The sequence below is a fragment of the Pongo abelii genome, chromosome 13 (assembly GCF_028885655.2).
Source record: "Pongo abelii isolate AG06213 chromosome 13, NHGRI_mPonAbe1-v2.0_pri, whole genome shotgun sequence".
Lineage (NCBI taxonomy): Eukaryota > Metazoa > Chordata > Mammalia > Primates > Hominidae > Pongo > Pongo abelii.
The window spans coordinates 48771533-48785633 of NC_071998.2; the positions used below are offsets into that span (position 1 = coordinate 48771533).

Consider the following 14101-nt stretch of genomic DNA (forward strand, 5'->3'; position numbering starts at 1 on the left):
AAGCCACAGGCTTCTGTGTAGTGGTTATCTTCAAGGTGTTTATCTGTGTAATAATTACATGAGCATTGTCTTCGTGATAATTTATTGAGCTGTATACATTTGTATTTTTACAAATCTTTTGTGGTTTATAACTCACCACAAAGAAATAACTTAAAATATGAGAATAAAAGAATTTATCAGATTATTTTCTTAGGTCATTAATAGAATTAAGATCCACGGACAAAGGTTTCTAAGAGATAGATCATCCATTTTACATCTTTAAAGCCAGGCTAGAGAATTCAGTAAGCTCTCTAATAATACGACAAGATCCATTACTTGCTCTTCAAAAGTGAAGCAATGATCTTCTCAAATGATTTTAGACACTAGAGAAGGAATATTAATAGCTTCCTTCTGGGTGATTTGTTACCAATTAGTGGTTCAGAATTATGGAGATTATTCTGGCCCAACAGAAATAACCTAATTCAAATTTTCTGACAATAAGATGCAGACGCATATTCATATGCACATATAAAACCTTATACAATAGTGTCAACTCCTTTTCACACTTATTGTGTTCTCCATTCTCTTTCAAAGAAAGACATGTGTTTTTTCAAATGTGTAATTTCAAACTCGATTCCCAAGACAAAAGGAAAAGACTACCGTCAAATGTTTAAAGAATAATCTCCTTTATTTTATAATAATAATGGTTAGAAGTTCAATATTTCTGCTCAAACACAGAAGCAGGCAGGTATATTTGCAAAAGGCCTCACAATGTTTGCCATTTTCTTTACACAAGACAACATTTATAAAACCTTTGCATCCCATGGCAGGTGCTGGGTCCCCTCTTGGGAATTTGTGCTGTTCAGATATTGCCTTTCATTTGAACTTCAAACACCTTTAAAAAATAGAGGCTGCATTTTAGTATCATTTAAAAATTAAAAGCCTTTTATTTTTGTCATTATCTTTCATGGTTTTACTTTTCAAAAATAAATCAAAGCCAAAACTAATTATTGTCATAACCAGCAAAAACCTGAAAAATGGGAAAAGTCTTTTAAAATGAAACTTGGTCTGCTTCTCCCATAAAAACATTAAATTTATGTACTAATTATTAGAGAATTTCAAGTGCATTTAATAATAATCTCCCTTCTTTGAGAACTTAAAGAATTAACCAAATAATTATCATCATCTAAATAATTGGAAAAGATATTTTCTAGAGCTAGAACATTTCCTTTTTTCGTTTGTTTTAATGGAACAATGTAAGGTTAAACACTTCAATTCAGGTTAAAGACACATTTTCATCTACAGAAATTATGTCCTAAAGTGTCTATTCAGCCTGCAGTATTTGTAAATAGAATAATATTGTAGAATTATAGCATTTTATTTTCCATTTTTTCTAAAACAAAAACTCTTATTTACTGTCTTTTCTCTGTTCTGCTTTTTATCAGGCTTGGACTCCTGGATCATCTGGTAACTTCAAAAATCTGGTGAGATACTTTTTTCTTTGGGACTCTCAGCCTTCTGATATTTTTATTTTGTTTGTCACTATTCCTTGGAGTCTGTTTTTATTTCTGTGTCAGGCTTAATCCTTAAAAAAAATTCTCCCCTCATTTCCATCTTCTGAGTTTGAATCTCATAAGGCCAGTTACATCTTAACCCATATTAGACAATCTGGTAAGTCCAGATACTTCTTGGAGATTCAACTTCATGGGTTAGGAGAACATTCCAAACAGAGGGAGCATTTGTTTCTTAATGAAATTAAATCCCCATTGAAAGAGTTTGTGATAGGACAGAGGATTATGCAGGTAAAATGTGGAAAATGTTTATTTAAAAATAGATCAAATGCAGAAGCAAGATAAAAACCAAAGATAAGCTGACACAAAAATTGGGTGTTTAAAAGTTTTTCAGTAGTACAATGCTGACAGTATAATTTACATGTTATAAAGCTGGAAACACACTGAACTTTTCCACATGGAAACTCTTAAAATCCTTGCAACATTTTCCTGGAACATGCATTATAGGGATGATAAAGCTGTATTGGTTGAGATAGGAGGTTTTCTGTGAAGTTGTATATTTTTCCAAACAGCAGCTTTGTATTCATGTTTGAATCCACCCAGTCTTTTTTTTTTCAAATATTATTGAAATATTGCTCACTATCAAATTCATACATTGGGATCCTACTATGTTCTGAGTGTATACAAGATTATAAAACATTTTATCTCATTTAATACTATGAAGAAATCTCTAGCTTAGATACCTGTGTAAACTGGATGTCCCAAATCATCTGATTCAGTGACCCCTTCCATAATAGTGAACCAAGAATGAGATTATAACTTGATGGACTGCAGAAATACAGTCTTGTATGCCATTATTTAATAATAACTGGGTATTGCTGGGTGGGAGTGGGAGAGCAGTGAAGGTCCAGTATCTCCTTGCTGTTGTTCATTATCTTTCTAAAACCAAATGCTTTCAGGATTTCTCAATATCTTATAATCATTCCATTTCTATGCGGGTTTCATCCTTCAAGTTCACACTTCCCACCAAACAGTACCACATTTGATAGTAAACTGTTATGTTCAACAAACGTTACTGAAGGCTTGAGGTTAAACAGAATTATTGCACACAAACAGAAAACTTAAAGTTGTATATCAGATCTCATCACTAAGAAAGCCACTGAATGATGCCTTTCCCATAGAGATGTGTACTTTTTCTCTCTCCATCATCAGTGCACCATGAACCATTGGGGTCTGCATCCCTCCCAGAAGAATACATTTTGACACATTTCTCTCTGTCTTATTCCTTATATTTGAGTCCTGCAAGATACATGAAGAATAAGTTGACATTAAAATATTCTGTCGTAACTTTAACCAGCCCACAGTGAAGGTAAGCTTCTGTTTATTGCGAGACTAGTTTAGCCTTTCATTGTGCAGGCTTTTACCAGGCCTGAGTAGAATTTTGCGTTACCTTTGGAGAGTGGTAAATAGAAATTTCTACTAAACAAATACCTATTCACAATGATGAATTCAGTCCTTCATATTTAACCATAAATATGAACAAAAGCAACTTGAAATTATATTTTTTCTTAGTAATTTTTTTTTGAAACAAGGTTTCACTGTGTTGCCCATGCTGGCGTCCCGGGTTCAAGAAATCCTCCTACCTCAGCCTCGAGAATCGCTGAGACAACAGAGCCACACCACTGTCCCTGGCTACCTTAATGATTTTTAAAAGTATTCATCAAAGTATTAGTCAATATTTAGCCTCAAAATGAGGATGAGGGTTAGCCTTCCATCTCCCTCAGCACTTTCTGCAAATGGAAAGCTTTGCTTAAGCATTTCTTGAGGAACTGGGGTCTTTTAGGTAGCAGAAATTTTGCCTCCCCAATTCCATCATAACAAATCCTAGAGGTCCTCTATACTTTTTCCATCCTAAAGCTTTTCTCAGTTGCAAAAGTTGGATCTGGACCCTCCTCCTGTAATTGTCCTTTTGCCTAAATTCCATCATTTTTCACTTAAATTGTCAGTATGAATTTCCAGTTCTGGATGGCCAAAATGATCTTTCGGGTGGTCTTCTATCTTCTAATGTATCTTATTTCAAATCCATTCTTAATATACTACCAGGTGATGGATTCTAAAGCACTTATTCTCCTGTTTATTTGTTTTTTAATGTGACCAGTCTGGGAAAATGTATGAGTTTTTTTCCCCCAGTCTGATATACAAGTTATACAATTAAGTATTGCCACAGTTATCCAAAAGCAATCTTTCTTCAGTACATACCAGAAATCTCAAAGCTAATAAGGTCGTTCTGTTTTCTCCCTTCACAAGCCCCACTATCACTATTTCTGCTTTTGTGAACAGCATGATCAGTGTATCTGCTCATATCCCCGTTTCCTATTCATTCCTCAAGGCCAAATTCAAGTCCCACTTTCTCCTGGAAGTCTTTGTTGTTTTAAATATTGTAGTTTGATTCCCCTCTCCTTGAACTCTTTGTTTTTAAGATCACAAAGTATAGCACTTTACGTTACACTGTCATATGTTCTAAGGTTCTTGTGTTGTGTGCATATTTTCTACTCAGCAATTCTGCAAGTTTACTAAATGAGGAAACAATGACATCTTGTTCTCTTTACGGCAGCATACCTAACACATTGCTCTATGTTTAGTAGTTCCTCAATATTTTCAATTAACTAACTGATTTAGGATTTCATCTTCACTTAAAAAATAACCTTACTGTGTCCAAGTGTTCTCATTGTTCAATTCCCACCTATGAGTGAGAACATGCGGTGTTTGGTTTTTTGTCCTTATGATAGTTTGCTGAGAATGATGGTTTCCAGCTTCATCCATGTCCCTACAAAGGACATGAACTCATCCTTTTTTATGGCTTCATTGTGGGGTGTGGGGAGGGGGGAGGGATAGCATTAGGAGATATACCTAAAGTAAATGACGAGTTAATGGGTGCAGCACACCAACATGGCACATGTATACATCTGTAACAAACCTGCACATTATGCACATGTACCCTAGAACTTAAAGTATAATAAAATAAAAACCTTAAATTTTCATTTCTAGAATTGCTTGCTTCTAGTTATTTTCAAAGAAAACAATGCTGTGAACGTGAAGGATGGTTAATAATATTTGAAAAACATTCTGAATTATCATGATACACTCTATAAAACTGAGTGCCATTTGAGAGAAATGAAAATAAATGTAAAATTCAAACCAGAGTACTATGGAAATACAAATGATAATATGCAAACTTAGATTCCAAATTAAATACATTAAAAATACTCCATTAAATTATGATATAATTCTCAAGTTAAAAAAATATGTACTCTGGAACTAAATACCAGCAGTAAAAATTTACTTCGAAATAAAGAACTGACACTTCCCACATAGCAGGTAAAATATTTACAGAAAATTTTATTGCGGCATTTTTTCACTTAAATAAGGTAATGTGTTTAATGTTTACAAATCACTGAATTTTGTATCTGTGTGTGTAATTCTGGCAATTTGTTCCAATTCATGTATTTTATTTTCTGCACCTGGATTTTCGACCTTTTAAGAGGTCAAAATAATAACATATGAACAATGATGTACACTCAAAGAGAATTTGAATTTTTAAGCTTTCACCGTTCGTCAGGTGCAATGCTAGGTGCTTTATCAGTGTATTCTCATTTCATGCTTCCAGTCTCACTTTGTAAAGGGCATTTTAATGTCACTTTAGAGATTAGACTAATGGTCAGAGAGCTTAATTATTTCATCTACAGTCTCATACTTAATGAATCAAGATGCTGAGATTTCAGCCTATCCTTTGGACTCTGAAGACTATATACACTGAGATACTATTATCCTAGTAAGTTTTTAATAAAACCCAAGTCTACATATATTTGAATAATAACCCTGATCTGGAGCCCTTAGGAAAGTTTATACATAGATGGTTAAAACAAGATTTTATCTTTTGTACTTATATAGTTATTGAGAAAAATTCAGAGATAGTTACTTTAAATCCAAGGGAAAATAAATTGTCACAGCCCATGCCCCAATTTTGGATCTGTGTATACATATCTTTTATACCTGTAAAACCATGTCATGAATAAGTGAAGCAAAATCTATAGAAACCCACTTAATCCTTCTGCAGTCACACAATGATGATTAATGGCTGTTTCATTTCCTCATTAGTGTTCTCAGTTTTCTAATGCAAATTTTATGCAAGTTTGGCCATCCTGAATTTTTTTTAACAGTATTACAGGTAACTTGCAAATTAAATTCATGTTCTTAGCATTAGTCATACAATATCTTTCAAATAATATAAATTAATTCAAATGTAGTATTATATTTTCCAAGAATTGAATGCTATTTCCATCTAGAGAGTTTAAAAAAGTGTATTTCCTTTATATGTACCAAAAATATTCTGATGTTTTATCTACAAGATACTCTTCCCTCAAAAATTAAATGTTTTGTGTTAAAATGATGTTACGTTTTTCAAGGCTGTTATGTTATGTATTTAAATTATAGAGAACAAACCAAACATATATACCAATCTCACAGTTTTGACTTTTTAAGCATATAGTATATGATAATGCTTTGCACATTTTAACCTTATACAGTTATTAAAGTTGTTATTACTGCTAGTATGCTATCCTGATGTAAATTTATGTCATGATATGAACATAAATCATGTGTTCACTGACCAAAGGAAGGAATCACACTCTCATGAATTTACTAATATGTTTGTTCTCTCACAATTTTTTTTTGTTGCAAACCATTTGATAGGGATTGGGTAATATAAAAAGGATATGACATGACCCCGACTTCAAGGACCTTAATTTTATGTTTCCTGTATAATTAGGTGCTTTTATTTATCATTTTTAAAAAATGTTATTTAAATTTATGAGCATTTGCTTTAAACCTTTTATCCCGTTAGCTTGTTGGGATAGCAGGTTATTAGAAATCATGAGGATGGTGAGAGAGATACTATTAGTGTGCATTAATATCTGGGTTTCTTTCTTTAGTGACCATATAGGAAATCATATTTTCCTTCCGCCTTGCAGTTAGGTGGGGTCATAGGATTACTTCTGGCCAAGGGAAAATGGAAGTAAAGTATATCACTTCTGTGCAGAGGAGGTAAAAATCCTCTATGTGCATTTTCAGTCTCTCTTCCTCTGCAAAGGAGATTGTAGAGGAGGCACGCATTTGAGACAGTAGAGCCGCAAGATTGAATCATCCTAATCCCTTAGTCACCTGATGGAGGACAGCTGCAGTGAAGAGTCTCCCAGTTTCACAGCTAACTTATCTGAACAACAGATGAATTCTGTTTTCTTAAGCAACTGAGTTGTATTTTATTTATTTTTGTTTGTTTGTTACAGCAGCATAAAGCCCGCTTAAACTACTCAAGCAAAATGGGCACTATTATGTTTGGGTATTTCTGAAATCTAGAGCCATGTTTCCAAAGACATATTTTGACAATTTTATTTTAGACTTTGAAATAATTCTCTCCTGATTTTTACCAAATAACCTGCAGTACCATTTACTTGTGTGGCAAAGCAGGCAACTTAAGCCTCCAAAATAGAAGACTTGGGATAAATAGTACTCCACATTTTAATAAAAATCAACTATGATTCACTTAACAAACATCACTAGATAAACTAAAAAACATGAAATAGGAAAAAAATCTACAAGATACATATCTACACTCAAAATGGTCTACTTTCTAATAGGAAAATGGACAGCATTCTTTTAATAATAGTTGAAGTTCTTTAATCTTAACTGTCATTAAGCAACAATCCATATTGAAGACCATCTAACAACAATTTCTAAATTAAAGGAGCCACTGTATCTTAGATGATTTTATTTTGATGTGGTACCCAAAGTTTACTATGTGCAACTCTTGCCTTAGTTTCTGGAATGACCTGAATCACCACCTGCTTCCTATGTCTTTGGCTCTTTTTACCTTTTAGAGTGGAAGTCTCCCTCTGCTATTTCATTTTTACTTTTTAGGATCCATAGTAATTTAAATTACACCAACATGACAACTAGTATCATTCATTTCTACAACAGCTAATTAGTTAAATTTCTTTTCTTCACACATAGGACTAGAGATAAAAAATAATTGTATACAGTTACCTGGAATTAAAAGGATTTCAATTTATCACTAAGGAAGGAGGCACAACAAATTATGACTCATAAAGTATTTTGTGTCAATCACTAATAGCCTCTAAAATATTCATGGGACATGTATTAGTTCGTTTTCACTCTGCAGATAAAGACATACCAGAGACTGGGTAATTTATAAAGAAAAAGAGGTTTAATGGGCTCGCAGTTCCAGGTGGCTGGGGGAGTCTCACAATCACGGCAGAAGGTGAAAGGCACGTCTTACGTGGCAGTAGGCAAGAGAGAATGGGAGCCAAGCGAAAAGAGGAAACCCCTTATAAAGCTGTCAGATCTCGTGAGACTTATTCACTACCACAAGAACTGCACGGGGAAACTGCCCCCATGATTCAGTTGCCTCCCCGTGGGTCCCTCTCACAACACATGGGAATTATCGGAGCTACAATTCAAGATGGGATTTGACTGAGAACACAGCCAAACCATATCAGGACGTTAAAATCTACCTCTGTAAAGTTTATTCAATGTGTAAGAATCAGAATTCCTACATGTGGAGTTCAATCCAACTTGAGAGGTTACATACCTACAATAGCTTTCATTCACTGGGTATCAGCTTGCTCTTCACCTAATTTCACCATCAGGATAGCATTCATTAAACATTCACAAGACAGCAAGTTTCATTTCAGAAGGACTACCAGTGTTTAAACATGTTTCTTTGGCATTAAGCAAAAATTACATTATATTCATAATTGCCCCTCAGGGTAACATAGGACTTATGTATTTGTTAACACTCCAAGGAATTGACTCTAAGAGTGTTAATAATTGGACTACATGGAAGAATGTTGACTTAGTGGGAAGTTAAACTATCTACTTTTTTATTTTAGCCTCTCATCTGACATAAAATATTTATAAATATTTTTATGAAGATAATTTATTTTCATTTAATTTAATTTTGAGACAGGGTCTCACTCTGGTTATCCAGGCTAGAGTGCAGTGGTGCGATTTTGGCTCACTGTTACCCTTGACATCCCAGGCTCAGGTGATCCTCCTGCCTCAACTTCTGAGTAGCTGGGATTATAGGCTTGTGCCACCATGCCTGGCTAACTTTTTGTATTTTTAGTAGAAATGGGGTTTCAGTATGTTGCCCAAGCTGGTCTTGAATTCCTGGACTTAAACAATTCACCTGCCTCAGCCACCCAGAATGCCAGAATTATAGGTGTGAGCCACCACGCCCAGCCAAGAATAATTTATATAGTGATTCTAATAAGTCTGACATTATCTATCATGTTACTAATATATTGAAAGAACATTTTGTGGTTAATTAAGCACACATTTGCTCTATGATTTCTTGTCTCCTGTCCTAAATCAAGCAGCTCTTCTCCAGGTGTTCACCAAAATAGAAATACTACCCTATAGTTCTTTCCTAATTTCAAAAGCTCTCTGCTTATTATTCTGTTTGTTATTGTACATGCTTTTTAACAAAACCTTGGGTACTCAGAACACTGTACTTATTATTTAACAAGTATTATGTGTTCTTGATACAGAACATTCTACAATTTACAGCTGACACTTCTATCCATTTTTCATTCTCCTCCCTTATTTGTAATAAGAATATTTCCACTTTGCCTGAGCCTGTATACCGTTCTTGCTATACAAACTCTAATGTCAAAGAAAGATATAAGCCTTGAAAAGTTATCCACAAACATGTTGAGACATATGAAGATGTCTTTTCACATATTATTTCTATTTTCTAGTTGATGCTGAATTGGCTTACCATTTTTGCAAATGAGAGATAGTGGAAGATGATTGAGATTCCTGAAATGAAATATTACACAATAAGTTTAACTGTTTAACATTTAAACTAAAATGGTTTAAAAAATCATGCTTAAAGAATAACATAACATCTTCCTAAAGTACTTAACAATGGTAAGTGGTAGTGCTGTTAGGCAGGCTTTAAGGGAATGAGGTTATGCCAATAAGGAGTATAGACAAATAACTTTACACTGTCCTGCCTATGGCCACCTATCTCTGAATGGGAATCCCACCTTATCTTCATTTCTTGCTTCTGAGATACCCCTTATAGCCTGGGAAGGTGTATGATTTGGACGTGTGGAAGACAGTTAAATGCTTGGAATTAACTATTCCAAGTGGAATTCACTATCCAATAGTGAAGATTTTTTTGGTGTAGGATGGAATGGAGTTAACTGAGGAGGTTCTGAGACAGATCCTAATAGAAGATTAATTATGGGATAACATTTTCTTGGTATTATGGCAATGTCAATGTTCTGTTTAATAGATGTACAAGTTGTCCATAAAAAATAATGAGAAATTTCTTATTTTTCTACTTAAATTCTAAAAAAATCAAATTAATAATGTTTCAAACTTTCATAGCCATGTAGTTACTGTATTACCCCTAACGCTGTCTTGGTTGGGATTTGCCTTGTCTTTTACATGATTGTCCTGAAGTCATCTGCTTCCCTAAACAATGCGTGCTGCTGGGAAAGACAGAGAGAGAATGAAACTTCCAATGATTAGAGACATAGCCAAGTTTTGTTGTGAGGGCTATCTTGAAAGAAGAATTCTCTTGTTAAAAAAAAAGTCCTGCAGTTCCCCAAAGTATAATAATTTGTCACTAATTTTCACAAAAATATTTGTCACTGCAGGAAACTTCTCAAATGTTTATTCTTCTTGAAGAAAAATAAACATACACATTTGTTTCTTTCTACAAACATGTAGTTGAATAATTACAAATAATGTCAATCTGGAAATGAAATTCAATATGAGACAAAAATGGAATGGAGATAAGGAGAACCAACTTATTAGGCAAGCCCTGAATGTAGACAGAGAAAGTGCTCAGATAAAGTGCTTATGTGGTTAGAGCTGCAGTGCCTCTTCTCTTAGCCTTTATTAGTCCATTTTCACACTCTTGATAAAGACATAAGCTGAGAATGGGAAGAAAAAGACGTTTAATGGACTTATGGTTCCACGTAGCTGGGGAGGCCTTACAATAATGGTGGAAGGCAAGGAGGAGCGAGTTATGTCTTTTACATGGATGGCAGCAGGCAAAAAAAAAAAAAAAAAAAAAAAGCTTGTGCAGGAAACTCCCATTTTTAATACCATCAGATCTCATGAGACTTATTCACTATCATGGGAACAGCATGGGAAAGACTTGCCCCCATGATTCAGTTATCTCTCACCAGGTCCTTCCCAGAACATGAGGGAATTTTAGGAGCTACAAGATGAGATTTGATTGGGGACACAGAACCAAACCATATCACCTTTGAAGCAAAAGAGGATGTGTTAAGGACACTCTGACCAACCTACCCCAGATATTTTACCAGCTCTCCCCACTTATGCAGTCTGAAATCTTCCTGTTTCCCTCTTGATAATGTGGGTGACAAAGTAGGGAATGCAGGAAGGGACACCAAATAACCTCTGCGAGTCTCCCAAAGCCAGGTAGTGTTCTGACCACTCCTCTGCCATTGATCTTCATTGTACTGTAGCTTAGTAATCAGAGGACAGTTTGGAAGTTAGTTTGCCTAGGCTCAAATCCCAGCTATATCACTTGCTATCTGCATGAACTTGGGTGAGTTATTTAATGTCTACGTACCTCCATTTCCTCCACTGTAAATGGGGATACCTTAAAGAGCAGTTGTAAAGATTTTGCATGCAAATTTTGTAGTGCTTACAACAATATCAGGCAAGAAGTGTTGTCTATCATTTTTATCACCTTCATCCTTTACATTTTTGATCTATTTCTGTCTTCAACTGGATCAGAAATACATTCCAAGCATTATGTGACCTTTGTGACCTTCTTTCATCCACTTAAGGATCTGTTAATATACAGTAAAGACCTCACAGTTGAATATAGTTGGCTGCTCTATACAGGGTTTAATTATGGGAGTAAGGCTATTGAAGCCTTGCTACCTCAATATATATTCATGTATACATCAGGTTATTCCCATTCTGTGAAAGAAATTACAAGTGATGTAACTCCAGCAAAGGCCTATTAAGCACACAACTTCAACACTATGTTTATTGAGTTGAGCTTTGAGAGATCATAAACACCTCAAAAGCATTTAATCTGTAACTGTGGTGTTTCCTTGAATGACTATTTCAAATATTGACCTAAGATAAAAGATATATCTCAAACTTTGGATGCAACCTTTAAAAAAGAATATGTACATTGAAACAGAGACAACTTTAAAGGTGATCCCCAAAAATTTACAATTCACATTCTCTAAAGACTGTACTGAAATTAGAAGTCAATCATATGAATTTAGCTACAACAATAACAAAAAAAACTTAATGTTTTTATTAAAAGAAGACATAAATAATTTTGGCCAGGAGTGATAAGTGGTGGCCACTTCTATTCAACATTGTACTGGAGGTTCTAGCCAGGGCAATTGAGAAAGAAAAAGAAATAAAAAGGATCCACATTGGAAAGAATCTCTATCTCTAGATTACATAATTTTATATGTAGGAAATCCTAAGGAATCTACTTAAATATATATCAGAACTAACGAGTTCAGCAAGGTTTCAGGATACAAGATTAATACTTTACAAACCAATGATATTTCTATACATTTGTAATGAACAATCCAAATATGAAAATAAGAAAACACTTCTATTCAAAGCAGTATCAAGTAAAATACTTACGAATAAACTTAACAAAAGAAGTGTGAAACTGATATTCAGAAAACTTCAATTAATGGGGAAAAACCAAAGATCTACATGAATGGAAAAAAATATATTCATGGATAGGAAGATTTAACATTGTTAAGATGGCAGTATTCCCCAAATTGATCTGCAACCTCAATGTCATCTCAATCTGAATCCCAGCTCACTTCTTTGTAGAAACCAACAAGCTGATTCTAAAATTCACATGGCATTGTCAAGGACCCAGAATAGCCAAATCTTTGAAAAAGAACAAAGTAGGAGGACTCACACTTTCTGATTTCAAAATTTACTATAAAACCATGAGAATCAATGCAGTGTGGCATTGTTACAAGCATAGACAAAATTGGCCTAACAAATAAATCAATGAAGTAGAATTGAATGTCCAGAAATAAAGCCATATGTTTATGGCTAACTGATCTTTGACAAAGGTGCCAAGATAGCCCAATGGGGAAAGTAATATTTTATTCCCAGCAAATGGTGCTGAGACAACTGGATAGTCTTATGTAAAAGAATGAAGTCAGATCCCTATCTCAAAACACATATAACTCAAAATAGATCACAGGCCTAAATATAAAAGGCAAAACTATAAAATTCTTAGAAGAAAGCATAGGAGTAAATCTTTGTGACCTTGTGTTACACAGTGGTTCTTAACTACAACATCAAAGAAAAATAGATAAATTGAATTTCATTGAAATTAAAGTCTTCTGTTCTTTAAATAATGCCATCAAAAATGTGAAAACATAATTCAAAGAATGGGAGAAAATGTTGTGAAATCATATATCCAATAAGAGATTAGTATCTAAAATATATAAAGAGCTCAACTCAAACATAAAAAGAAAACCCAATTTAAAACATGCAAATGACTTGCATAGAAGTCTCTCCAAAGATATCGAAATGGTCAACAAGCATATGAAAAGATGTTCGATATCACTAGTTAACAAAGAAAGGCAAATCAAAACCACAACAAGGTATTGCTTCTCACCCACTAGGATGCCTAGAATCAAAAAGTCAGATATTAAGTGTTGTCAAGGATGTGGAGGAATTGGAATTGTTATCAATTGCTGGTGGGAATGCAAAATGATGCAGACACTTCAGATGTAGTTTAGCAGTTCTTCAAATGATTAAACACAGCGTTACTACGTGACTTGGAAATTCTACTCTAAGGTATGTACACAAGACAAATGAAAATATATGTCTATATAAAAACTTGCCCCCAAATTCTCAGAGGAACATTATTCATAATAGCTAAAAAATAGAAACAATCACAATGTCCATCAATTGATGAATAAATTTTTTAAATGTGGTATAGATTTTACAATACTATTTTTCCAAAAGTAAAAGAAATGAAGTACTGTTATGTGCTATAATATGAATGAATCTGGAAAATATTACTCTATGTGAAAGAAGCCAGTCACAATAGACCACATATTTTATTATTATATTTACATGAATTATCCAGAATAGGGAAATCCATAGATTTGGTTCCCAAGACCTGAGGAAGAAGAAGAGGATATCTGCTAATGAGTATAGGATTTCTTTTGGGGATATTAAAAATGTTCTAAAATTAAGTAGTTGTGATGGTTACACAACTTTGTGAGTTAACAAAAAAACTGCTGAATTGTATACTTTAAAAGGGAGAGTTTTATGGTATGTAAAATATATCTTAATAAAGTGATTCCTTAAAAAGGGAGAAAAAAAGAAACTGGGATAAATACGATATATTAAAACTTAAGGAGATAAGTCTCTCTAACACTCACGCATACCTTAATCTAGGAATAAAACAAAAATATTTAAAAAATCATATGTACAAAAGCCTTGCCTGGTATTCACAACTTAAATTCTTATGT

The 14101-nt window shown here is 33.9% G+C and overlaps 1 protein-coding gene across 30 annotated transcripts in view; it reads left to right on the forward strand.

The window, feature by feature from the left end:
• Positions 1-14101, forward strand: part of PTPRD (protein tyrosine phosphatase receptor type D) — a 2309169-nt gene that overhangs the window by 868374 nt on the left and 1426694 nt on the right. For all 30 annotated transcript variants that reach the window (XM_054519906.2, XM_054519907.2, XM_054519902.2 and 27 more), the window contains exon 6: positions 1425-1463. The gene's annotated coding sequence lies outside the window, so the exon portion shown is untranslated. The remainder of the gene's footprint in view (positions 1-1424; positions 1464-14101) is intronic.